Genomic DNA, 26,438 nt, shown 5'->3' on the forward strand with positions numbered 1-26,438 from the left:
GCGAGTAGAGTAGAGCTGTACTTTGTATCTGTGTCTTAGACGAGACCTGCACTTTGAGGAATGTGTTTGTTATTGAGACCGCCCTCATTTATTACAGGAGATTATTGTTATGGAGAACAACATTGTTAATTAGCAATAACTTTCATGGAGCGCATACTCATGTATTAGAATTATCGGAGGGTGTACTCATTGATTGGGAGGAAGACTCACAGGGGCCTATTTTAGTAGCTTTGATAACCAATTCATCGAGGATTTTGAGCAGCTATTTTATTATATTAATTATCAGAAAGCCATTTTGATAAAATCAGACTATTATAGTAGCCTCAATAAACTCACCAAGCTCTGGAATTTTGGGTTTATCAAAGATTTCATCGCCGCCAGCCCTAGGGTGGCGAGATGGGATCTGAGAGCAGGACTTAGAAAATAAAATGCATTTTTCCTGCATCGAATTGATGCCGAGAATTTCCGGAGCTGATGCCCATTAATACCAGCTCCGGAGAGCCCCGGCGTCTATCCAATGCAATAAAAATACATTTACACAAAGGATCTTAACGTCTGTATAGATCTCCATACCTGGACAGACATCTGGGAAGCTGCTTCCAAAAATTCATCATGCGTTGTAATTAAGGAGAATATTTACAAGTTAATATTCAGATGGTATATGACTCCTGCCAGGCTGCACTCTTTTCTCCCAGGCGTTTCCCCTCTGTGCTGGCGCGGTGTGTGGTGAAGTGGGGAATGTACTGCACATATTCTGGTCATGCCCCAAAATTCAACAAACATGGACGGAAGTGTTCACCTTAATACACAAGATACTAGAAATCTCTGTCCCACACGACCCAGTATATATATATTACTAGGAAAACCAATGGCTAATATCTCCAACAAAAAAAAGCTAGAGTAATATCCCAAATTTTAAACGCTACACGGTGTACAATTGCCAAAACCTGGAAACAACCGACCCCCCCATCCGTAAATCAAATAAACAATAAAATTTGGCATATAGTCTATATGGAAAAACTCTCAGCCTATCTGAACGGCTCCACCTCGCAATTCTCTAATGCTAGGTAAAAACCATCTCTAAATCATCATTAAAGCCTTTGATGTGTGTATTATATAGTATATGCAAGTGATCCAATGCTAGGTAAAAACCATATTTGAATGCTGTTTTCTGTCTACCCCTAATCAAATTAAGTGTTGCCACCTAGGCAGGGAACACCCTGTGTAGAAAACCATCTGTTTGAATGTGCCTCAGATGTGCTAATTAACCAGACAGAACAACACTGTCAGGTGACTTTTTAGACCTATATAAACCCAGTCAGAACAGCTAGTCTGCCTGCAGCCCATATCCAAGTGGCCCATTATAAGTGGCATGACTACTGAACAACTGAAGTTTAAAAAGAAGTGGCCCATTATAAGTGGCATGACTACTGAACAACTGAAGTTTAAAAGGAAGTGGCCCATTATAATTGGCATGATTACTGAACAAGTGAAGTTTAAAAGGAAGTGGCCCATTATAAGTGGCATGACTACTGAACAACTGAAGTTTAAAAGGAAGTGGCCCATTATAAGTGGCAGGACTACTGAACAACTGAAGTTTAAAAGGAAGTGGCCCATTATAAGTGGCAGGACTACTGAACAACTGAAGTTTAAAAGGAAGTGGCCCATTATAAGTGGCAGGACTACTGAACAACTGAAGTTTAAAAGGAAGTTCAAAAGAAGTGAGGAAGAAGTGGACACCCCATCTGGCCCTGATTCCTGCATTTGAACTACGCTGGAAAGGAGGATATCATCTATACCAGACTGCATCATTACTGCTGTGATGCTGCCTTTACCATTTATATTTGCAGTGACTTCACTTCTTCTCAAATTATGCACTTCTTTTTACCAGCCTCAGTATGTCTCTAACTCCATTCATATATCTCCATCTCTCCTTCCTTCACCACTTCTCTGTTCACATGAACTCCTTTCTTACCTGCGTCCTCTGACACCACACAGCTATATCCCCTGCACTAAAACACACTCCTAGAAATCCTCCTCACACATTCTCTTTCTATCCATGCTTCTCCTCCTTGCTTCTGGGGATATCTCTCCCAATCCTGGTCCCTGTCTTATTCCTACATGCGCTCGTCCTCACCTGCCAACTGCAACCTCTACTCCTTCTGGTGTCAACCCCTCCAACCTCATACCCATCCCCTGCCACCCTCCCTCCTCTCTCCCTTTCTCCTGTGCCCTTTGGAATGCTCGCTCCCTCTCTAACAAGTTCCTCTCTGTGCATGACTTCTTTCTCTCTCACTCCCTGCTTCTCTTTGCTATAACTGAGACCTGGCTCACTTAGTCTGACTCTGCTCTGGAAGCTGCCCTCTCCTACGGTGGCCTTTCCTTCTCCCACACTCCGCGCACTGATGGCAGGGGTGGAGGCGTGGGGCTCCTGCTCTCCTCTCTCTGTCGTTACCGAACCCTTCCTATTCCTCCCTCTCTTGCTTTTCCCTCCTTTGAGGCTCACACTGTCCAGATTTTCTCTCCTCTCCCTGTTCATGTGGCGGTCATCTATCGCCCACCTACCTCTATTCATCCCCCTTCTGCCTTTCTCTCTCACTTTGAATCCTGGCTCTCTTTCTTTCTCTCCTGTTCTTCTCCTTGGGGACTTCAATTGCCACATTGATGACCCCTCTCTCCCTTGGGCTTCCCGCTTTCTTTCTCTAACCTCTTCTTTTGGCCTTCAACAGTGGACTGCAGCCAGCACCCACAAGGATGGCCACTACTTAGACCTGGTTTTCACTAAGAACTTCTCTCTCTCCGATTCCTCCATTTCCCCTTTTCCTCTCTCTGACCATCATCTCATCTCATTCTCTCTATCTCGCTTCTCCCCTTCTCCACCTCCATCTACACCCCGGTTCTGCAGAAACCTGCGCTCTATTCACTTACCTGACTTTGAGTCCACTTTACGCTCCTCCCTCTCCTCTCTCAGCTCTGCTACAGACCCCAACAACCTGGTCAGGAACTACAACTCTGTCTTGTCCTCCTCTCTTGATCTACATGCCCCACTTTCTCTCTGCCGCACTCGCCCTTCTAACCCTAGACCCTGGCTAAATTCCCACACACGCATGCTGCGTTCCTCCACTCGTTCCTCTGAACGCCTCTGGAGGAAGTCTCACACTCTCGCAGACTTCCTTCACTACAAATTTATGCTATCCTGTTTCAACTCTGCCCTCTCGCAAGCTAAACAAGCCTACTTTTCTTCACTAATCAACATGCACAAGTCTAACCCACGCCGACTGTTCTCTGTCTTTGATACTCTACTCAAACCACCCTCAGCTGCCTCTCCTTCCTCCATCTCCGCTCAGGACTTTGCTGACTATTTTAAGGAAAAGGTGGAATCCATACGTCAGAACATCCCCTCTGTTTCTTCTTCCCATCCTACACCTCTTCCTAACTCTCCTCCTGCCTTCCTTGACTCTTTTTCCACTGTCTCAGAGGAGGATGTGTCGCTGTTGATCGCCACTTCTCCCTCTACCACTTGCCCTCTTGACCCCATTCCCTCCCATCTCCTAAAACCTCTTGCTCCTACTATAATCCCTACACTCACACACATTTTTAACTCCTCCCTCTGCTCTGGAACCTTTCCATCCTCCTTCAAACATGCAACAGTCATACCATTACTCAAAAACAGCAAGCTTGACCCTACCTGTCTTTCTAACTATCGACCTGTCTCCCTCCTGCCTTTTTCCTCTAAACTCCTTGAACGTCTTGTATTCTCTCGCTTGCTCCATTTTCTCAACACCTATTCTCTCCTAGACCCTCTACAATCTGGCTTCCGCACTGCTCACTCCACGGAAACAGCCCTCACTAAAATAACTGACGACCTCCATGCTGCCAAAGACAGAGGTCATTACACTCTGCTCATATTACTCGACCTCTCTGCAGCATTTGACACAGTGGACCACCCTCTTCTCCTTCACATTCTCCATACTCTTGGTATTCGGAACAAAGCTCTATCCTGGATCTCATCCTACCTCTCCCATCGTACTTTCAGTGTCTCTTCTGCTAACACCTCCTCCTCCTCTATTGATCTCTCTGTGGGGGTACCCCAGGGCTCTGTCCTGGGACCTCTTCTCTTTTCTCTGTACACACTCTCTCTAGGTGACCTAATAACATCTTTTAGGTTTAAATATCACCTCTATGCTGACGACACACAAATATACTTTTCAACACCCGACCTTACACCTGCTGTACAAACCAAAGTTTCTGAATGTCTCTCTGCTATATTATCCTGGATGGCCCTCCATCGCCTTAAACTCAACATGGCAAAAACAGAGCTCCTCATACTTCCTCCCAAACCTGGCCCTAGTACCTCCTTCCACATTACTGTTGGAACTACGATCATCCACCCAGTAGCCCAAGCACGCTGCCTAGGGGTCACACTCGACTCCTCTCTCACATTCGCCCCTCACATTCAAAACATTTCTAAAACTTGTCGCTTTTTCCTCCGCAATATAACAAAGATACGCCCTTTCCTCTGTTGCTCGACTGCTAAAACTCTGACTCAGGCCCTCATTCTCTCCCATCTTGATTACTGTAACCTCCTGCTGTCCGGCCTTCCTGCCTCTCACCTGTCTCCCCTACAATCTATCCTAAATGCTGCTGCCAGAATCACTCTACTCTTTCCTAGATCTGTCTCAGCATCTCCCCTCCTGAAATCCCTCTCCTGGCTTCCAATCAAATCCCGCATCTCACACTCCATTCTTCTCCTCACTTTTAAAGCTTTACACTCTTCTGCCCCTCCTTACATCTCAGGCCTAATTTCTCGCTATACACCACCACGACTCTTGCGTTCTGCTCAAGGATGTCTTCTTTCTACCCCCTTTTTATCTAAAGCCCTCTCCCGCCTTAAACCTTTTTCACTGACTGCCCCACACCTCTGGAATGCCCTTCCCCTCAGTACCCGACTACCACCCTCTCTATCCACCTTTAATACCCACCTTAAGACACACTTGCTTAAAGAAGCATACGAATAGCACTGTGAACATTCTGAACACATGATACATAAAGCTTGGCCCCCTGCAGACGCACTTACCAGAACTCCCTCCTCCTGTCTCTGTACGTTCTCCCTACCTACCAATTAGATTGTAAGCTCCTCGGGGCAGGGACTCCTCTTCCTTAATGTTATGTTTGTCTAAAGCACTTATTCCCATGATCTGTTCTTTATATTATCTGTTATTTATTGATTACCACATGTATTACTACTGTGAAGCGCTATGTACATTAATGGCGCTATATAAATAAAGACATACAATACAATACAATTTGGGTTCCTTGGTTCCACCATGCAGGTATATCCCCATATATAGATCAGAATACTTTGAACAGAGTGATACATGTGGTATTTATATTGTTGAATACAGTACGATATTGGTACAAATGCTACTCCTTCCCCCCTTCCCCGATCTCCCTCTTCTCCACTGTTCCACAACCAGTTTATTTGTATTACCGTATCCCCCTTTTTTTGTGTAGTATGTTGTGTTTAACTCATTTTGTATGTTTGAAAATGCTCAATAAAAATTTAAGTAATAATAAAAAATAAAAAAAATACATTTACACGCAGCTTCATTACCTTAGCGGCCAACCGCCATGGCAATGAAGGGGTTAACTACCAGTCCGCGGTTTATTGTGGGTAGCGGGGGTGGGTGAAGGTGGTATTTGGTATTTGGCCCATGGTGGGTGCGGGAGGAGTTAACCCCTTCATTACCTTAGTGGTTCAAAAAATACAAAAAAGTAGGAGCGCAGCGAGGGCAAGAGGTTAGACAATAATCCACTTTTATTGACACACTGAACACTTAAACGATATGGATCCCGCACCCGTCCGTCACTACCACCGTCCCAGCCACTACACAGACCTCCTCCCTATGCACCGCGGGTCACCGCCGGATACAGGAACCGGAAGTCAACCCACTGGTTGACTGGAGGATAGGCGGGCTGTCTCGCGAGAGTGCAAGGCTTAGCTGTGGCCGAGCACTCAATGCGTGACGTCTAAGGGGGCGTCTGGGTTAGGGATTCCTCTGTCGAAGAGGTGTCACACTCTGTATGGGACATGTGAACCTGTGGGTCTAGCAGAACCCTCTACGCATTTCGCGCTCATTAGCGCTTCATCAGGAGAAGATGGGGCATGTCGGGAGGTAGCCTTATATAGGCTAACACCCCCTAATTACCCCTAATATTAAAAACATGTGTGTACATGCTTAAAACACATTCTAATGGTAATACAAACAAAAAGAAAAACCAATAACATACTCCTCACATCCTTAAACCTAATAAAACACTCAAAAAATACTCTAAAATATTAACAAATACAATAAAAACATATTAGAATACATTTACATTTACCATTGCTAAGGTAACGAAGGGGTCAACTCTCCCACTACCCACCCAGTAGGCCTAACCACCCACCCTTGGGGCAACTACCCCCTTCACCCAATCCCTCTACCCACAATAAACATTAAAAAACACAACAACTCTAATACCCACCTCCTCTACCCCCAACAACCCCCTCACCCCTAACACATACAGTTCAGTAATGGGCAAAATTACTATCATCCAGATGTGGATAATAGTTAATTTGCCCATTCAAAATAAAACATTATCAGCCAGGATAAAGTAAATAAAACGTCTAATTACCCCTGCCAGGATGAAGGCTGTCCTCGTCTTCCTCCCCATCCTTGTCCTCCGTTGGCAGGAACACAACAATAAAAAAATACAATCTAATGACCCCATAGCCCGTAATCAAGTTTGCGGTTAGTAACCGCTAACGTAATTACGGAGTTACCGCCCTCCCCTGCTACCCAGCCGGGCGGCCTAACCACCCACCCCGGGGCAACTATCCCAACCCTCTACCCATTGATTGGCACAGTGGTACAATAGCAGTCGATGGACAACCTAAAAACAACAGCTCCTAAACAAGACAACAATAGAAGAAGCCAATCAGCTAAACAACACACAAATTAAATAACCTAATCAGATGCATAGTAAGGAACCCAAACCCTTTCTAATAGCATGTTTGAGATCAGATGCATTGTAAGAAACCCCAACCCTCTCTAATAGCGTGTCTGAGATCAGATGCATTGTAAGGAACCCCAACCCTCTCTAATAATGCGTCTGAGATCAGATGCATTGTAAGGAACCCCAACCCTCTCTAATAGCGAGTCTGACATCAGATGCATTGTAAGGAACCCCAACCCTCTCTAATAGCGCGTCTGAGATCAAATGCATTATAAGGAACCCCAACCCTCTCTAATAGCGCGTCTGAGATCAGATGCATTGTCAGGAACCCCAACCCTCTCTAATAGCGCTTCTGAGATCAGATGCATTGTAAAGAACCCCAACCCTCTCTAATATAGTGACTGAGATCAGATGCATTGTAAGGAACCCCAACCCTCTCTAATAGTGTGTCTGAGATCAGATGCATTGTAAGGAACCTCAACCCTCTCTAATAGTGTGTCTGAGATCAGATGCATTGTAAGGAACCCCAACCCTCTCTAATAGTGACTGAGATCAGATGCATTGTAAGGAACTATACTGGACACCTAACAAGCTCCTATTGAACCCCCAAATAACCACAACATATATATAAGCATATGAGTGTCACGGAGGAGTGCTACTGAGAATGGTAATATATATTTAAAACCAGAGACAGAACATAAAACACAGACAAAGCTCAGTTTTAGCACATCCAGTGAAACTCATACACGGTACAGTGCCTAAATATATATGCATAAATATCTATTATATATGGTGACACCTGCGCTCCCCACAAGCTTCTCTTCAACATTCAAGAAAGGAGAAATCTGGAACTTCTCCAAAGAGGGTTGAGCAGCGAAGTTTGCCATTATTATATTTGAGCACACTTATATATCACATATTTTTGTTTATTGATTTATTTATTTATTTTCACCTTCATTAGTAGCACCTCACAATTTCTGTTTTGCATTGTAAGGAACCCCAACCGTCTCTAATAGCGCATCTGAGATCAGATGCATTGTAAGGAACCCCAACCCTCTCTAAGTGTCTGAGATCAGATGCATTGTAAGGAACCCCAACCCTCTCTAATAGTGACTGAGATCAGATGCATTGTAAGGAACCCCAACCCTTTCTAATAGCGCGTCTGAGATCAGATGCATTGTAAGGAACCCCAACCCTCTCTAATAGTGACTGAGATCAGATGCATTGTAAGGAACTCCAACCCTCTCTAATAGTGTGTCTGAGATCAGATGCATTGTAAGGAACCCCAACCCTCTCTAATAGTGTGTCTGAGATCAGATGCATTGTAAGGAACCCCAACCCGCTCTAATAGTGACTGAGATCAGATGCATTGTAAGGAACCCCAACCCTCTCTAATAGCGCGTCTGAGATCAGATGCAATGTAAGGAACCCCAACCCTCTCTAAGTGTCTGAGATCAGATGCATTGTAAGGAACCCCAACCCTCTCTAATAGTGACTGAGATCAGATGCATTGTAAGGAACCCCAACCCTTTCTAATAGCGCGTCTGAGATCAGATGCATTGTAAGGAACCCCAACCCTTTCTAATAGCGCGTCTGAGATCAGATGCATTGTAAGGAACCCCAACCCTCTCTAATAGTGACTGAGATCAGATGCATTGTAAGGAACCCCAACCCTTTCTAATAGCGCGTCTGAGATCAGATGCATTGTAAGGAACCCCAACCCTCTCTAAGGGGCCTATGCAGAGAGCAGCGAATTTTCGAAATTCGCCATTTTTTGGAGATAATCGCGCAGAAAACAGCAGAAAATGGAGATTTCCGAAAATCGCGCCAATTTTTCATTTCTATTTGTAAAACTCGCCTCGCGGCTGGCGAGAACCGCAATCTCGCCAGTTTAAAATATATCCGTATGCAGAGAGGCGCGAACGGCATCTAGCGGCTGTTCGCGCCAATAAAATGGCGCGATTGTCTCCGTTTTGCCTCGCCAAAAAAAACTGGCGCTCGCGGCCATTGCAAAGGGAAAAAAAAAGGCGCGAATTTGTTTTTACATGTTTCCGAAGCGCGCATCTCGCCAATTTAAACTCGCCAGACGCATCCATGTTAAACATAGCAGAATTCGCACTTTTCTGCATATGGAGATTAAAACTCTCCAAAAAAGCTCCTTTTTATGAAATTCGCCATTTTTAAAATTCGCTGCTCTCTGCATGAGGCCCTAAGTGTCTGAGATCAGATGCATTGTAAGGAACCCCAACCCTCTCTAATAGTGACTGAGATCAGATGCATTGTAAGGAACCCCAACCCTTTCTAATAGCGCGTCTGAGATCAGATGCATTGTAAGGAACCCCAACCCTCTCTAATAGTGTGTCTGAGATCAGATGCATTGTAAGGAACCCCAACCCTCTCTAATAGTGACTGAGATCAGATGCATTGTAAGGAACCCCAACCCTCTCTAATAGTGACTGAGATCAGATGCATTGTAAGGAACCCCAACCCTCTCTAATAGCGTGTCTGAGATCAGATACATTGTAAGGAACCCCAGCCCTCTCTAATAGCGCGTCTGAGATCAGATGCATTGTAAGGAACCCCAACCCTCTCTAAGTGTCTGAGATCAGATGCATTGTAAGGAACCCCAACCCTCTCTAATAGTGACTGAGATCAGATGCATTGTAAGAAACCCCAACCCTTTCTAATAGCGCGTCTGAGATCAGATGCATTGTAAGGAACCCCAACCCTCTCTAATAGTGACTGAGATCAAATGCATTGTAAGGAACCCCAACCCTCTCTTATAGCGCTTCTGAGATCAGATGCATTGTAAGGAACCCCAACCCTCTCTTATAGCGCTTCTGAGATCAGATGCATTGTAAGGAACCCCAACCCTCTAATAGCGTGTCTGAGATCAGATGCATTGTAAGGAACCCCAACCCTCTAATAGCGTGTCTGAGATTAGATGCATTGTGAGGAACCCCAGCCCTCTCTAATAGCGCGTCTGAGATCAGATGCATTGTAAGGAACCCCAACCCTCTCTAATAGTGTGTCTGAGATCAGATGCATTGTAAGGAACCCCAACCCTCTCTAATAGCGTGTCTGAGGTCAGATGCATTGTAAGGAACCCCGACCCTCTCAAACAGCGAGTCTGAGATCAGATGCATTGTAAGGAACCCCAACCCTCTCTAATAGCTTGTCTGAGATCAGATGCATTGTAAGGAACCCCAACCATCTCTAATAGCACATCTGAGATCAGATGCATTGTAAGGAACCCCAACCCTCTCTAAGTGTCTGAGATCAGATGCATTGTAAGGAACCCCAACCCTTTCTAATAGTGCGTCTGAGATCAGATGTATTGTAAGGAACCCCAACCCTCTCTAATAGTGACTGAGATCAGATGCATTGCAAGGAACCCCAACCCTCTCTAATAGTGTGTCTGAGATCAGATGCATTGTAAGGAACCCCAACCCTCTCTAATAGTGTGTCTGAGATCAGATGCATTGTAAGGAACCCCAACCCTCTCTAATAGTGACTGAGATCAGATGCATTGTAAGGAACCCCAACCCGCTCTAATAGTGACTGAGATCAGATGCATTGTAAGGAACCCCAACCCTCTCTAATAGCGTGTCTGAGATCAGATGCATTGTAAGGAACCCCAACCCTCTCTAATAGCGCATCTGAGATCAGATGCATTGTAAGGAACCCCAACCCTCTCTAAGTGTCTGAGATCAGATGCATTGTAAGGAACCCCAACCCACTCTAATAGTGACTGAGATCAGATGCATTGTAAGGAACCCCAACCCTTTCTAATAGCGCGTCTGAGATCAGATGCATTGTAAGGAACCCCAACCCTCTCTAATAGTGACTGAGATCAGATGCATTGTGAGGAACCCCAACCGTCTCTAATAGCGCGTCTGAGATCAGATGCATTGTAAGGAACCCCAAACCTCTCTAAGTGTCTGAGATCAGATGCATTGTAAGGAACCCCAACCCTCTCTAATAGTGACTGAGATCAGATGCATTGTAAGGAACCCCAACCCTTTCTAATAGCGCGTCTGAGATCAGATGCATTGTAAGGAACCCCAACCCTCTCTAATAGTGACTGAGATCAGATGCATTGTAAGGAACCCCAACCCTCTCTAATAGTGTGTCTGAGATCAGATGCATTGTAAGGAACCCCAACCCTCTCTAATAGTGTGTCTGAGATCAGATGCATTGTAAGGAACCCCAACCCTCTCTAATAGTGACTGAGATCAGATGCATTGTAAGGAACCCCAACCCTCTCTAATAGTGACTGAGATCAGATGCATTGTAAGGAACCCCAACCCTCTCTAATAGCGTGTCTGAGATCAGATGCATTGTAAGGAACCCCAGCCCTCTCTAATAGCGCGTCTGAAATCAGATGCATTGTAAGGAACCCCAACCCTCTCTAAGTGTCTGAGATCAGATGCATTATAAGGAACCCCAACCCTCTCTAATAGTGACTGAGATCAGATGCATTGTAAGGAACCCCAACCCTTTCTAATAGCGCGTCTGAGATCAGATGCATTGTAAGGAACCCCAACCCTCTCTAATAGTGACTGAGATCAGATGCATTGTAAGGAACCCCAACCCTCTCTTATAGCGCGTCTGAGATCAGATGCATTGTAAGGAACCCCAACCCTCTAATAGTGTGTCTGAGATCAGATGCATTGTAAGGAACCCCAACCCTCTAATAGCGTGTCTGAGATCAGATGCATTTTGAGGAACCCCAGTCCTCTCTAATAGCGCGTCTGAGATCAGATGCATTGTAAGGAACCCCAACCCTCTCTAATAGTGACTGAGATCAGATGCATTGTAAGGAACCCCAACCCTCTCTAATAGTGTGTCTGAGATCAGATGCATTGTAAGGAACCCCAACCCTCTCTAATAGTGTGTCTGAGATCAGATGCATTGTAAGGAACCCCAACCCTCTCTAATAGTGACTGAGATCAGATGCATTGTAAGGAACCCCAACCCTCTCTAATAGTGACTGAGATCAGATGCATTGTAAGGAACCCCAACCCTCTCTAATAGCGTGTCTGAGATCAGATGCATTGTAAGGAACCCCAGCCCTCTCTAATAGCGCATCTGAGATCAGATGCATTGTAAGGAACCCCAACCCTCTCTAAGTGTCTGAGATCAGATGCATTGTAAGGAACCCCAACCCTCTCTAATAGTGACTGAGATCAGATGCATTGTAAGGAACCCCAACCCTTTCTAATAGCGCGTCTGAGATCAGATGCATTGTAAGGAACCCCAATCCTCTCTAATAGTGACTGAGATCAGATGCATTGTAAGGAACCCCAACCCTCTCTTATAGCGCGTCTGAGATCAGATGCATTGTAAGGAACCCCAACCCTCTAATAGCGCGTCTGAGATCAGATGCATTGTAAGGAACCCCAACCCTCTAATAGCGTTTCTGAGATCAGATGCATTGTGAGGAACCCCAGTCCTCTCTAATAGCGCGTCTGAGATCAGATGCATTGTAAGGAACCCCAACCCTCTCTAATAGTGTGTCTGAGATCAGATGCATTGAAAGGCACCCCAACCCTCTCTAATAGCGTGTCTGAGGTCAGATGCATTGTAAGGAACCCCGACCCTCTATAACAGCGCGTCTGAGATCAGATGCATTGTAAGGAACCCCAACCCTCTCTAATAGCGTGTCTGAGATCAGATGCATTGTTAGAAACCCCAACCGTCTCTAATAGTGACTGAGATCAGATGCATTGTAAGGAACCCCAACCCTTTCTAATAGCGCGTCTGAGATCAGATGCATTGTAAGGAACCCCAACCCTCTCTAAGTGTCTGAGATCAGATGCATTGTAAGGAACCCCAACCCTCTCTAATAGTGACTGAGATCAGATGCATTGTAAGGAACCCCAACCCTTTCTAATAGCGCGTCTGAGATCAGATGCATTGTAAGGAACCCCAACCCTCTCTAATAGTGACTGAGATCAGATGCATTGTAAGGAACCACAACCCTCTCTAATAGTGTGTCTGAGATCAGATGCATTGTAAGGAACCCCAACCCTCTCTAATAGTGTGTCTGAGATCAGATGCATTGTAAGGAACCCCAACCCTCTCTAATAGTGACTGAGATCAGATGCATTGTAAGGAACCCCAACCCTCTCTAATAGTGACTGAGATCAGATGCATTGTAAGGAACCCCAACCCTCTCTAATAGTGACTGAGATCAGATGCATTGTAAGGAACCCCAACCCTCTCTAATAGCGTGTCTGAGATCAGATGCATTGTAAGGAACCCCAACCCTCTCTAATAGCGCGTCTGAGATCAGATGCATTTTAAGGAACCCCAACCCTCTCTAAGTGTCTGAGATCAGATGCATTGTAAGGAACCCCAACCCTCTCTAATAGTGACTGAGATCAGATGCATTGTAAGGAACCCCAACCCTTTCTAATAGCGCGCCTGAGATCAGATGCATTGTAAGGAACCCCAACCCTCTCTAATAGTGACTGAGATCAGATGCATTGTAAGGAACCCCAACCCTCTCTTATAGCGCGTCTGAGATCAGATGCATTGTAAGGAACCCAAACCCTCTCTAATAGCGTGTCTGAGATCAGATGCATTGTAAGGAACCCCAACCCTCTCTAATAGTGACTGAGATCAGATGCATTGTAAGGAACCCCAACCCTTTCTAATAGCGCATCTGAGATCAGATGCATTGTAAGGAACCCCAACCCTCTCTAATAGTGACTGAGATCAGATGCATTGTAAGGAACCCCAACCCTCTCTAATAGCGTGTCTGAGATCAGATGCATTGTAAGGAACCCCAGCCCTCTCTAATAGCGCATCTGAGATCAGATGCATTGTAAGGAACCCCAACCCTCTCTAAGTGTCTGAGATCAGATGCATTGTAAGGAACCCCAACCCTCTCTAATAGTGACTGAGATCAGATGCATTGTAAGGAACCCCAACCCTTTCTAATAGCGCGTCTGAGATCAGATGCATTGTAAGGAACCCCAACCCTCTCTAATAGTGACTGAGATCAGATGCATTGTAAGGAACCCCAACCCTCTCTTATAGCGCGTCTGAGATCAGATGCATTGTAAGGAACCCCAACCCTCTAATAGCGCGTCTGAGATCAGATGCATTGTAAGGAACCCCAACCCTCTAATAGCGTTTCTGAGATCAGATGCATTGTGAGGAACCCCAGTCCTCTCTAATAGCGCGTCTGAGATCAGATGCATTGAAAGGCACCCCAACCCTCTCTAATAGCGTGTCTGAGGTCAGATGCATTGTAAGGAACCCTGACCCTCTATAACAGCGCGTCTGAGATCAGATGCATTGTAAGGAACCCCAACCCTCTCTAATAGCGTGTCTGAGATCAGATGCATTGTTAGAAACCCCAACCGTCTCGAATAGTGACTGAGATCAGATGCATTGTAAGGAACCCCAACCCTTTCTAATAGCGCGTCTGAGATCAGATGCATTGTAAGGAAACCCAACCCTCTCTAATAGTGACTGAGATCAGATGCATTGTAAGGAACCACAACCCTCTCTAATAGTGTGTCTGAGATCAGATGCATTGTAAGGAACCCCAACCCTCTCTAAGTGTCTGAGATCAGATGCATTGTAAGGAACCCCAACCCTCTCTAATAGTGACTGAGATCAGATGCATTGTAAGGAACCCCAACCCTTTCTAATAGCGCGTCTGAGATCAGATGCATTGTAAGGAAACCCAACCCTCTCTAATAGTGACTGAGATCAGATGCATTGTAAGGAACCCCAACCCTCTCTAATAGTGTGTCTGAGATCAGATGCATTGTAAGGAACCCCAACCCTCTCTAATAGTGACTGAGATCAGATGCATTGTAAGGAACCCCAACCCTCTCTAATAGTGACTGAGATCAGATGCATTGTAAGGAACCCCAACCCTCTCTAATAGTGACTGAGATCAGATGCATTGTAAGGAACCCCAACCCTCTCTAATAGCGTGTCTGAGATCAGATGCATTGTAAGGAACCCCAACCCTCTCTAAGTGTCTGAGATCAGATGCATTGTAAGGAACCCCAACCCTCTCTAATAGTGACTGAGATCAGATGCATTGTAAGGAACCCCAACCCTTTCTAATAGCGCGCCTGAGATCAGATGCATTGTAAGGAACCCCAACCCTCTCTAATAGTGACTGAGATCAGATGCATTGTAAGGAACCCCAACCCTTTCTAATAGCGCGTCTGAGATCAGATGCATTGTAAGGAACCCCAACCCTCTCTAATAGTGACTGAGATCAGATGCATTGTAAGGAACCCCAACCCTCTCTAAGTGTCTGAGATCAGATGCATTGTAAGGAACCCCAACCCTCTCTAATTGTGACTGAGATCAGATGCATTGTAAGGAACCCCAACCCTTTCTAATAGCGCGCCTGAGATCAGATGCATTGTAAGGAACCCCAACCCTCTCTAATAGTGACTGAGATCAGATGCATTGTAAGGAACCCCAACCCTTTCTAATAGCGCGTCTGAGATCAGATGCATTGTAAGGAACCCCAACCCTCTCTAATAGTGACTGAGATCAGATGCATTGTAAGGAACCCCAACCCTCTCTTATAGCGCGTCTGAGATCAGATGCATTGTAAGGAACCCCAACCCTCTCTAAAAGCGCGTCTGAGATCAGATGCATTGTAAGGAACCCCAACCCTCTCTTATAGCGCGTCTGAGATCAGATGCATTGTAAGGAACCCCAACCCTCTCTAATAGCGTGTCTGAGATCAGATGCATTGTGAGGAACCCCAACCCTCTCTAATAGCGCGTCTGAGATCAGATGCATTGTAAGGAACCCCAACCCTCTCTAATAGCGCGTCTGAGATCAGATGCATTGTAAGGAACTCCAACCCTCTCTTATAGCGCGTCTGAGATCAGATGCATTGTAAGGAACCCCAACCCTCTCTAATAGCGTGTCTGAGATCAGATGCATTGTAAGGAACCCCAACCCTCTCTAATAGTGACTGAGATCAGATGCATTGTAAGGAACCCCAACCCTTTCTAATAGCGCGCCTGAGATCAGATGCATTGTAAGGAACCCCAACCCTCTCTAATAGTGACTGAGATCAGATGCATTGTAAGGAACCCCAACCCTCTCTTATAGCGCGTCTGAGATCAGATGCATTGTAAGGAACCCCAACCCTCTCTAATAGCGTGTCTGAGATCAGATGCATTGTAAGGAACCCCAACCCTCTCTAATAGTGACTGAGATCAGATGCATTGTAAGGAACCCCAACCCTTTCTAATAGCGCGTCTGAGATCAGATGCATTGTAAGGAACCCCAACCCTCTCTAATAGTGACTGAGATCAGATGCATTGTAAGGAACCCCAACCCTCTCTTATAGCGCGTCTGAGATCAGATGCATTGTAAGGAACCCCAACCCTCTCTAATAGCGCGTCTGAGATCAGATGCATTGTAAGGAACCCCAACCCTCTCTTATAGCGCGTCTGAGATCAGATGCATTGTGAGGAACCCCAACCCTCTCTAATAGCGCGTCTGAGATCAGATGCATTGTGAGGAACCCCAACCCTCTCTAATAGCGCGTCTGAGATCAGATGCATTGTAAGGAACCCCAACCCTCTCTAATAGCGCGTCTGAGATCAGATGCATTGTAAGGAACCCCAACCCTCTCTAATAGTGACTGAGATCAGATGCATTGTAAGGAACCCCAACCCTCTCTTATAGCGCGTCTGAGATCAGATGCATTGTAAGGAACCCCAACCCTCTCTAAAAGCGCGTCTGAGATCAGATGCATTGTAAGGAACCCCAACCCTCTCTTATAGCGCGTCTGAGATCAGATGCATTGTAAGGAACCCCAACCCTCTCTAATAGCGTGTCTGAGATCAGATGCATTGTGAGGAACCCCAACCCTCTCTAATAGCGCGTCTGAGATCAGATGCATTGTAAGGAACCCCAACCCTCTCTAATAGCGCGTCTGAGATCAGATGCATTGTAAGGAACTCCAACCCTCTCTTATAGCGCGTCTGAGATCAGATGCATTGTAAGGAACCCCAACCCTCTCTAATAGCGTGTCTGAGATCAGATGCATTGTAAGGAACCCCAACCCTCTCTAATAGTGACTGAGATCAGATGCATTGTAAGGAACCCCAACCCTTTCTAATAGCGCGCCTGAGATCAGATGCATTGTAAGGAACCCCAACCCTCTCTAATAGTGACTGAGATCAGATGCATTGTAAGGAACCCCAACCCTCTCTTATAGCGCGTCTGAGATCAGATGCATTGTAAGGAACCCCAACCCTCTCTAATAGCGTGTCTGAGATCAGATGCATTGTAAGGAACCCCAACCCTCTCTAATAGTGACTGAGATCAGATGCATTGTAAGGAACCCCAACCCTTTCTAATAGCGCGTCTGAGATCAGATGCATTGTAAGGAACCCCAACCCTCTCTTATAGCGCGTCTGAGATCAGATGCATTGTGAGGAACCCCAACCCTCTCTAATAGCGCGTCAGAGATCAGATGCATTGTAAGGAACCCCAACCCTCTCTTATAGCGCATCTGAGATCAGATGCATTGTGAGGAACCCCAACCCTCTCTAATAGCGCGTCAGAGATCAGATGCATTGTGAGGAACCCCAACCCTCTCTAATAGCGCGTCTGAGATCAGATGCATTGTAAGGAACCCCAACCCTCTCTAATAGCGCGTCTGAGATCAGATGCATTGTAAGGAACCCCAACCCTCTTTTATAGCGCGTCTGAGATCAGATGCATTGTAAGGAACCCCAACCCTCTCTAATAGCGCGTCTGAGATCAGATGCATTGTGAGGAACCCCAACCCTCTCTTATAGCGCGTCTGAGATCAAATGCATTGTGAGGAACCCCAACCCTCTCTAATAGCGTGTCTGAGATCAGATGCATTGTGAGGAACCCCAGCCCTCTCTAATAGCGCGTCTGAGATCAGATGCATTGTAAGGAACCCCAACCCTCTCTAATAGTGTGTCTGAGATCAGATGCATTGTAATTTCTTGAATAGTTGGATACATTTTCACATGACCTGGAGGTTGCAGGGAACCCTTTTGGGGTGCTCTGGCAACAAGGGTTGAACAACACTGAGCTAGGCTGTTAACATGACGTTAATGTTACTTTAATGAGCTTTACCATTCACGCCACGTTAAACGTCCATATATAGTTTAGTGTGTCTGGGCCTTGGTGTGGAACACGGATAGTCGTGACTAAGTAACTAAAGTCAGTCTTTCATTTAACTAACTTCTTTTCAAACAGATTAGGTATTCTTTTTTCCAGAATCAAAGATGGCCGCCCAGCCCTCTCTCTCTCTGGATACGTCTGGGGCGCGATGAGAACATGTGACCGGGCGAGGCGTCTTCCCGAGGCCAGGGAGAACTACAACTCCCGGCATGCTGCGGGGCTCGCGCATGCGCAGAGCTGCAGATTCTTGTGTAAGGGCACGCACGTGAGAGCGCAAACGGTACGCACAGAGACAGGCTGCAGGTAAGAGAGCGCAAGGGAACCGTCTGGGGCTGGTGATAAAGGGGTAATCATTACAGGGTTCCCTCTTGGATGGTCTTTATAAGTGACGAGCTGGACATCCTATTATCCCCACCCCGCCGCCCCCCTGGGTGTTCGGTGTAGAAGACATGCCTGGCATTGCAGGGGTTAAGAGGGGTGGTTTCCTGGCGGGTATTGGGGGAGCAGGGGTACATTTGGGTTCTTTGTATCTGTTCGTGTGCGCAGGTAATGAATGAGTGATTGCATCGCTCAGCTGTGCGCCTGTCCTGCAGCGCTCAGCTGTGCGCCTGTCCTGCAGTGGGGAAAGGGGTGTGGAAGGCAGTAAGGGGGTTAAAGAGGGCTGGGGTGAGTGTCAGGTTTGGGGAGGAAGGGAGGCCCAGATGATGCAACAAGAGCCCTTGACATTGGAGGAAGGACATTCAGTGTGTTGCTAAACAGGGAAGTTCCCAGCAGGCTACAGAGCATACACAGCACATGTTCTATACCCATCTGCTTGCATATCCTGATCCATACCCCCTCTGCATATCATGCCCTATACCCCCCTCTGCTTGCATATCCTGCCCTATACCCCCCTCTGCTTGCACATCCTGCCCTGTACCCCCTCTGCTTGCATATCCTGCCCTATACCCCCCTCTGCTTGCATATCCTGCCCTATACCCCCCTCTGCTTGCATATCCTGACCTATACCCCCTCTGCTTGCATATCCTGCTCTATACCACCCTCTGCTTGCATATCCTGCTCTATACCCCCTCTGCTTGCATATCCTGCTCTATACCCCCTCTGCTTGCATATCCTGCTCTATACCCCCCCTCTGCTTGCATATCCTGCTCTATACCCCCCCTCTGCTTGCATATCCTGCTCTATACCCCCCTCTGCTTGCATATCCTGCTCGATACCCCCCCTCTGCTTGCATATCCTGCCCTATACCCCCCTCTGCTTGCATATCCTGCCCTATACCCCCCTCTGCTTGCATATCCTGCCCTATACCCCCCTCTGCTTGCATATCCTGTCCTATACCCCCCTCTGCTTGCATATCCTGCCCTATACCCCCTCTGCTTGCATATCCTGCCCTATACCCCCCCTCTGCTTGCATATCCTGCTCTATACCCCCCCTCTGCTTGCATATCCTGCTCTATACCCCCCTCTGCTTGCATATCCTGCCCTATACACCCCTCTGCTTGCATATCCTGCTCTATACCCCCCCTCTGCTTGCATATCCTGCTCTATACCCCCCTCTGCTTGCATATCCTGCTCTATACCCCCCTCTGCTTGCATATCCTGCTCTATACCCCCCCTCTGCTTGCATATCCTGCTCTATACCCCCCCTCTGCTTGCATATCCTGCTCTATACCCCCCTCTGCTTGCATATCCTGCTCTATACCCCCTCTGCTTGCATATCCTGCTCTATACCCCCCCTCTGCTTGCATATCCTGCTCTATACCCCCCCCTATGCTTGCATATCCTGCTCTATACCCCCCCCCTCTGCTTGCATATCCTGCTCTATACCCCCCCCTCTGCTTGCATATCCTGCTCTATACCCCCCCCTCTGCTTGCATATCCTGCTCTATACCCCCCCTTCTGCTTGCATATCCTGCTCTATACCCCCCCTTATGCTTGCATATCCTGCTCTATACCCCTCCTCTGCTTGCATATCCTGCTCTATACCCCTCCTCTGCTTGCATATCCTGCTCTATACCCCCCCTCTGCTTGCATATCCTGCTCTATACCCCCCCTCTGCTTGCATATCCTGCTCTATACCCCCCCCCTCTGCTTGCATATCCTGCTCTATACCCCCCCCCCTCTGCTTGCATATCCTGCTCTATACCCCCCATCTGCTTGCATATCCTGCTCTATACCCACCCCTCTGCTTGCATATCCTGCTCTATACCCACCCCTCTGCTTGCATATCCTGCTCTATACCCACCCCTCTGCTTGCATATCCTGCTCTATACCCACCCTCTGCTTGCATATCCTGCTCTATACCCACCCCCCTCTGCTTGCATATCCTGCTCTATACCCACCCCCCTCTGCTTGCATATCCTGCTCTATACCCACCCCCCTCTGCTTGCATATCCTGCTCTATACCCACCCCCCTCTGCTTGCATATCCTGCTCTATACCCACCCCCCTCTGCTTGCATATCCTGCTCTATACCCACCCCCCTCTGCTTGCATATCCTGCTCTATACCCACCCCCCTCTGCTTGCATATCCTGCTCTATACCCACCCCCCTCTGCTTGCATATCCTGCTCTATACCCACCCCCCTCTGCTTGCATATCCTGCTCTATACCCACCCCCTTCTGCTTGCATATCCTGCTCTATACCCACCCCCCTCTGCTTGCATATCCTGCTCTATACCCACCCCCCTCTGCTTGCATATCCTGCTCTATACCCACCCCCCTCTGCTTGCATATCCTGCTCTATACCCACCCCCCTCTGCTTGCATATCCTGCTCTATACCCACCCCCCTCTGCTTGCATATCCTGCTCTATACCCACCCCCCTCTGCTTGCATATCCTGCTCTATACCCACCCCCCTCTGCTTGCATATCCTGCTCTATACCCCCCCCCCTCTGCTTGCATATCCTGCTCTATACCCCCCCCCCTCTGCTTGCATATCCTGCTCTATATCCCCCCCCCTCTGCTTGCATATCCTGCTCTATACCCCCCCCCCCCTCTGCTTGCATATCCTGCTCTATACCCCCCCCCCCTCTGCTTGCATATCATCACTGCCCCCCCCTCTGCTTGCATATCATCACTGCAAGTGTCCGTATTGTTTCTCTTTTCACTTTCCTCTTGGGGTAAATGTAATATAGTGTGGCAGAAACACCCTGGATGTGACCCTAGATATAGGTAGCAGACCAGAGGGATGTATATTCACTGCAAAATAACCCCATGTAAAGAATCCCTTCCCCCTGACTTCCCAGCGAGACTCCTAAGTCTATTTACATGCTGGTTATTCTAATTATCCAGGGGGCTATGTGTAAAGTATACGTCTCCTCTGCTTGTCAGTGTGAGGGATTCCTTTGCAGGCGCTTCTCTCCCATATGCTTTTGAAGCAGTAACTTATTGCTGGCTGGGCAGTTACACACATTCAACATGTCTGTGCTTTTCTTGCACCCAATCTCTGGCAATTTATCAAACGTTTTACCGGGAAGTAAAGAGAGAGAGATAGCTATGTCCCGGGCATAGCGTTCTAACAATAGGTTATACGTTTAATTTACAGCCGTTTCATGGACAGTAAGAGATAATATATATTATAGGCGTATGTTACAGACCAGATTAAAATGAGACAGCGCAAGTCTTTAAACTACTTATACTGGAGGCAGCTTTGAGTCTCTGGTACTTCGTCAGGTGTTGGCAATGTGGTGATATGCACGGTTTTTGGGGGTAGGTTAATGCAGGGGTACTCGACTCCAATCCTCCCCTCGGGTCAGGTTTTCAGGATATCCCAGCTTCAGCGCAGGTGGCCCAATCAGTCCCTGCTTCAGCAAAGTGTCTGAGCCACCTGTGCTGAAGCTGGAATCTGTTTTTGGGGGGGGAGGCTTGAGCACCCCTGGGCTAATGCGCTTTGGCTAATGGATTTTCCAAAAGCTGTATGAGCCTTCAGCAAATAATCCATTATTATCCTACGTCACATTAAAGACCTTTTTATGAACCTCTTTGGCATTAAAAACGTGCCCGCTGCCGCTCCAGTGCTAGTAACAGCACATTTATTATACAGCGATGTGCCCGCTGCCGCTCCGGTGCTAGTAACAGCACATTTATTACACAGCGATGTGCCCGCTGCCGCTCCGGTGCTAGTAACAGCACATTTATTACACAGCGATGTGCCCGCTGCCGCTCCGGTGCTAGTAACAGCACATTTATTACACAGCGATGTGCCCGCTGCCGCTCCGGTGCTAGTAACAGCAGCACATTTATTACACAGCGATGTGCCCGCTGCCGCTCCGGTGCTAGTAACGGCAGCACATTTATTACACAGCGATGTGCCCGCTGCCGCTCCGGTGCTAGTAACAGCAGCACATTTATTACACAGCGATGTGCCCGCTGCCGCTCCGGTGCTAGTAACAGCAGCACATTTATTACACAGCGATGTGCCCGCTGCCGCTCCGGTGCTAGTAACAGCAGCACATTTATTACACAGCGATGTGCCCGCTGCCGCTCCGGCGCTAGTAACGGCAGCACATTTATTATACAGCGATGTGCCCGCTGCCGCTCCGGCGCTAGTAACGGCAGCACATTTATTACACAGCGATGTGCCCGCTGCCGCTCCGGTGCTAGTAACAGCACATTTATTACACAGCGATGTGCCCGCTGCCGCTCCGGCGCTAGTAACAGCACATTTATTACACAGCGATGTGCCCGCTGCCGCTCCGGTGCTAGTAACGGCAGCACATTTATTACACAGCGATGTGCCCGCTGCCGCTCCGGTGCTAGTAACAGCAGCACATTTATTACACAGCGATGTGCCCGCTGCCGCTCCGGTGCTAGTAACAGCAGCACATTTATTACACAGCGATGTGCCCGCTGCCGCTCCGGTGCTAGTAACGGCAGCACATTTATTACACAGCGATGTGCCCGCTGCCGCTCCGGTGCTATTAACGGCAGCACATTTATTACACAGCGATGTGCCCGCTGCCGCTCCGGTGCTAGTAACGGCAGCACATTTATTACACAGCGATGTGCCCGCTGCCGCTCCGGTGCTAGTAACAGCAGCACATTTATTACACAGCGATGTGCCCGCTGCCGCTCCGGCGCTAGTAACGGCAGCACATTTATTACACAGCGATGTGCCCGCTGCCGTTCCGGCGCTAGTAACGGCACATTTATTACACAGCGATGTGCCCGCTGCCGCTCCGGTGCTAGTAACGGCAGCACATTTATTACACAGCGATGTGCCCGCTGCCGCTCCGGTGCTAGTAACGGCAGCACATTTATTACACAGCGATGTGCCCGCTGCCGCTCCGGTGCTAGTAACGGCACATTTATTACACAGCGATGTGCCCGCTGCCGCTCCGGTGCTAGTAACGGCAGCACATTTATTACACAGCGATGTGCCCGCTGCCGCTCCGGCGCTAGTAACGGCAGCACATTTATTACACAGCGATGTGCCCGCTGCCGCTCCGGCGCTAGTAACGGCAGCACATTTATTACACAGCGATGTGCCCGCTGCCGCTCCGGCGCTAGTAACGGCAGCACATTTATTACACAGCGATGTGCCCGCTGCCGCTCCGGTGCTAGTAACGGCAGCACATTTATTACACAGCGATGTGCCCGCTGCCGCTCCGGTGCTAGTAACGGCACATTTATTACACAGCGATGTGCCCGCTGCCGCTCCGGTGCTAGTAACGGCAGCACATTTATTACACGGCGATGTGCCCGCTGCCGCTCCGGTGCTAGTAATGGCAGCACATTTATTACACAGCGATGTGCCCGCTGCCGCTCCGGTGCTAGTAACGGCAGCACATTTATTACACAGCGATGTGCCCGCTGCCGCTCCGGCGCTAGTAATGGCAGCACATTTATTACACAGCGATGTGCCCGCTGCCGCTCCGGTGCTAGTTACGGCAGCACATTTATTACACAGCGATGTGCCCGCTGCCGCTCCGGCGCTAGTAACGGCAGCACATTTATTACACAGCGATGTGCCCGCTGCCGCTCCGGCGCTAGTAACGGCAGCACATTTATTACACAGCGATGTGCCCGCTGCCGCTCCGGTGCTAGTAACAGCACATTTATTACACAGCGATGTGCCCGCTGCCGCTCCGGTGCTAGTAACAGCACATTTATTACACAGCGATGTGCCCGCTGCCGCTCCGGCGCTAGTAACGGCAGCACATTTATTACACAGCGATGTGCCCGCTGCCGCTCCGGTGCTAGTAACGGCAGCACATTTATTACACAGCGATGTGCCCGCTGCCGCTCCGGTGCTAGTAACGGCAGCACATTTATTACACAGCGATGTGCGCGCTGCCGCTCCGGCGCTAGTAACGGCAGCACATTTATTACACGGCGATGTGCGCGCTGCCGCTCCGGCGCTAGTAACGGCAGCACATTTATTACACAGCGATGTGCCCGCTGCCGCTCCGGTGCTAGTAACAGCACATTTATTACACAGCGATATGCCCGCTGCCGCTCCGGTGCTAGTAACAGCACATTTATTACACAGCGATGTGCCCGCTGCCGCTCCGGTGCTAGTAACGGCAGCACATTTATTACACAGCGATGTGCCCGCTGCCGCTCCGGTGCTAGTAACAGCACATTTATTACACAGCGATGTGCCCGCTGCCGCTCCGGTGCTAGTAACGGCAGCACATTTATTACACAGCGATGTGCCCGCTGCCGCTCCGGTGCTAGTAACGGCAGCACATTTATTACACAGCGATGTGCGCGCTGCCGCTCCGGCGCTAGTAACGGCAGCACATTTATTACACAGCGATATGCCCGCTGCCGCTCCGGTGCTAGTAACAGCACATTTATTACACAGCGATGTGCCCGCTGCCGCTCCGGTGCTAGTAACGGCAGCACATTTATTACACAGCGATGTGCCCGCTGCCGCTCCGGTGCTAGTAACAGCACATTTATTACACAGCGATGTGCCCGCTGCCGCTCCGGTGCTAGTAACAGCACATTTATTACACAGCGATGTGCCCGCTGCCGCTCCGGTGCTAGTAACGGCAGCACATTTATTACACAGCGATGTGCCCGCTGCCGCTCCGGTGCTAGTAACAGCAGCACATTTATTACACAGCGATGTGCCCGCTGCCGCTCCGGTGCTAGTAACAGCAGCACATTTATTACACAGCGATGTGCCCGCTGCCGCTCCGGTGCTAGTAACGGCAGCACATTTATTACACAGCGATGTGCCCGCTGCCGCTCCGGTGCTATTAACGGCAGCACATTTATTACACAGCGATGTGCCCGCTGCCGCTCCGGTGCTAGTAACGGCAGCACATTTATTACACAGCGATGTGCCCGCTGCCGCTCCGGTGCTAGTAACAGCAGCACATTTATTACACAGCGATGTGTCCGCTGCCGCTCCGGCGCTAGTAACGGCAGCACATTTATTACACAGCGATGTGCCCGCTGCCGTTCCGGCGCTAGTAACGGCACATTTATTACACAGCGATGTGCCCGCTGCCGCTCCGGTGCTAGTAACGGCAGCACATTTATTACACAGCGATGTGCCCGCTGCCGCTCCGGTGCTAGTAACGGCAGCACATTTATTACACAGCGATGTGCCCGCTGCCGCTCCGGTGCTAGTAACGGCACATTTATTACACAGCGATGTGCCCGCTGCCGCTCCGGTGCTAGTAACGGCAGCACATTTATTACACAGCGATGTGCCCGCTGCCGCTCCGGCGCTAGTAACGGCAGCACATTTATTACACGGCGATGTGCCCGCTGCTGCTCCGGTGCTAGTAACAGCAGCACATTTATTACACAGCGATGTGCCCGCTGCCGCTCCGGTGCTAGTAACGGCAGCACATTTATTACACAGCGATGTGCCCGCTGCCGCTCCGGCGCTAGTAACAGCAGCACATTTATTACACAGCGATGTGCCCGCTGCCGCTCCGGTGCTAGTAACAGCACATTTATTACACAGCGATGTGCCCGCTGCCGCTCCGGTGCTAGTAACGGCAGCACATTTATTACACAGCGATGTGCCCGCTGCCGCTCCGGCGCTAGTAACGACAGCACATTTATTACACAGCGATGTGCCCGCTGCCGCTCCGGCGCTAGTAACGGCAGCACATTTATTAGACGGCGACGTGCCCGCTGCCGCTCCGGCGCTAGTAACGGCAGCACATTTATTACACGGCGACGTGCCCGCTGCCGCTCCGGTGCTAGTAACGGCAGCACATTTATTACACGGCGATGTGCCCGCTGCCGCTCCGGTGCTAGTAACGGCAGCACATTTATTACACAGCGATGTGCCCGCTGCCGCTCC

The 26,438-nt window shown here is 48.6% G+C and overlaps 1 protein-coding gene across 1 annotated transcript in view; it reads left to right on the top strand.

Moving 5' to 3' along the window:
• Positions 1-18,328: 18,328 nt before the first annotated feature.
• Positions 18,329-26,438, top strand: part of COX17 (cytochrome c oxidase copper chaperone COX17) — a 36,113-nt gene continuing 28,003 nt past the window's right edge. The window contains exon 1 of the mRNA XM_075592918.1: positions 18,329-18,468. The gene's annotated coding sequence lies outside the window, so the exon portion shown is untranslated. The remainder of the gene's footprint in view (positions 18,469-26,438) is intronic.

Source organism: Ascaphus truei, chromosome 3 (genome assembly GCF_040206685.1).
Source record: "Ascaphus truei isolate aAscTru1 chromosome 3, aAscTru1.hap1, whole genome shotgun sequence".
Classification (NCBI taxonomy): domain Eukaryota; kingdom Metazoa; phylum Chordata; class Amphibia; order Anura; family Ascaphidae; genus Ascaphus; species Ascaphus truei.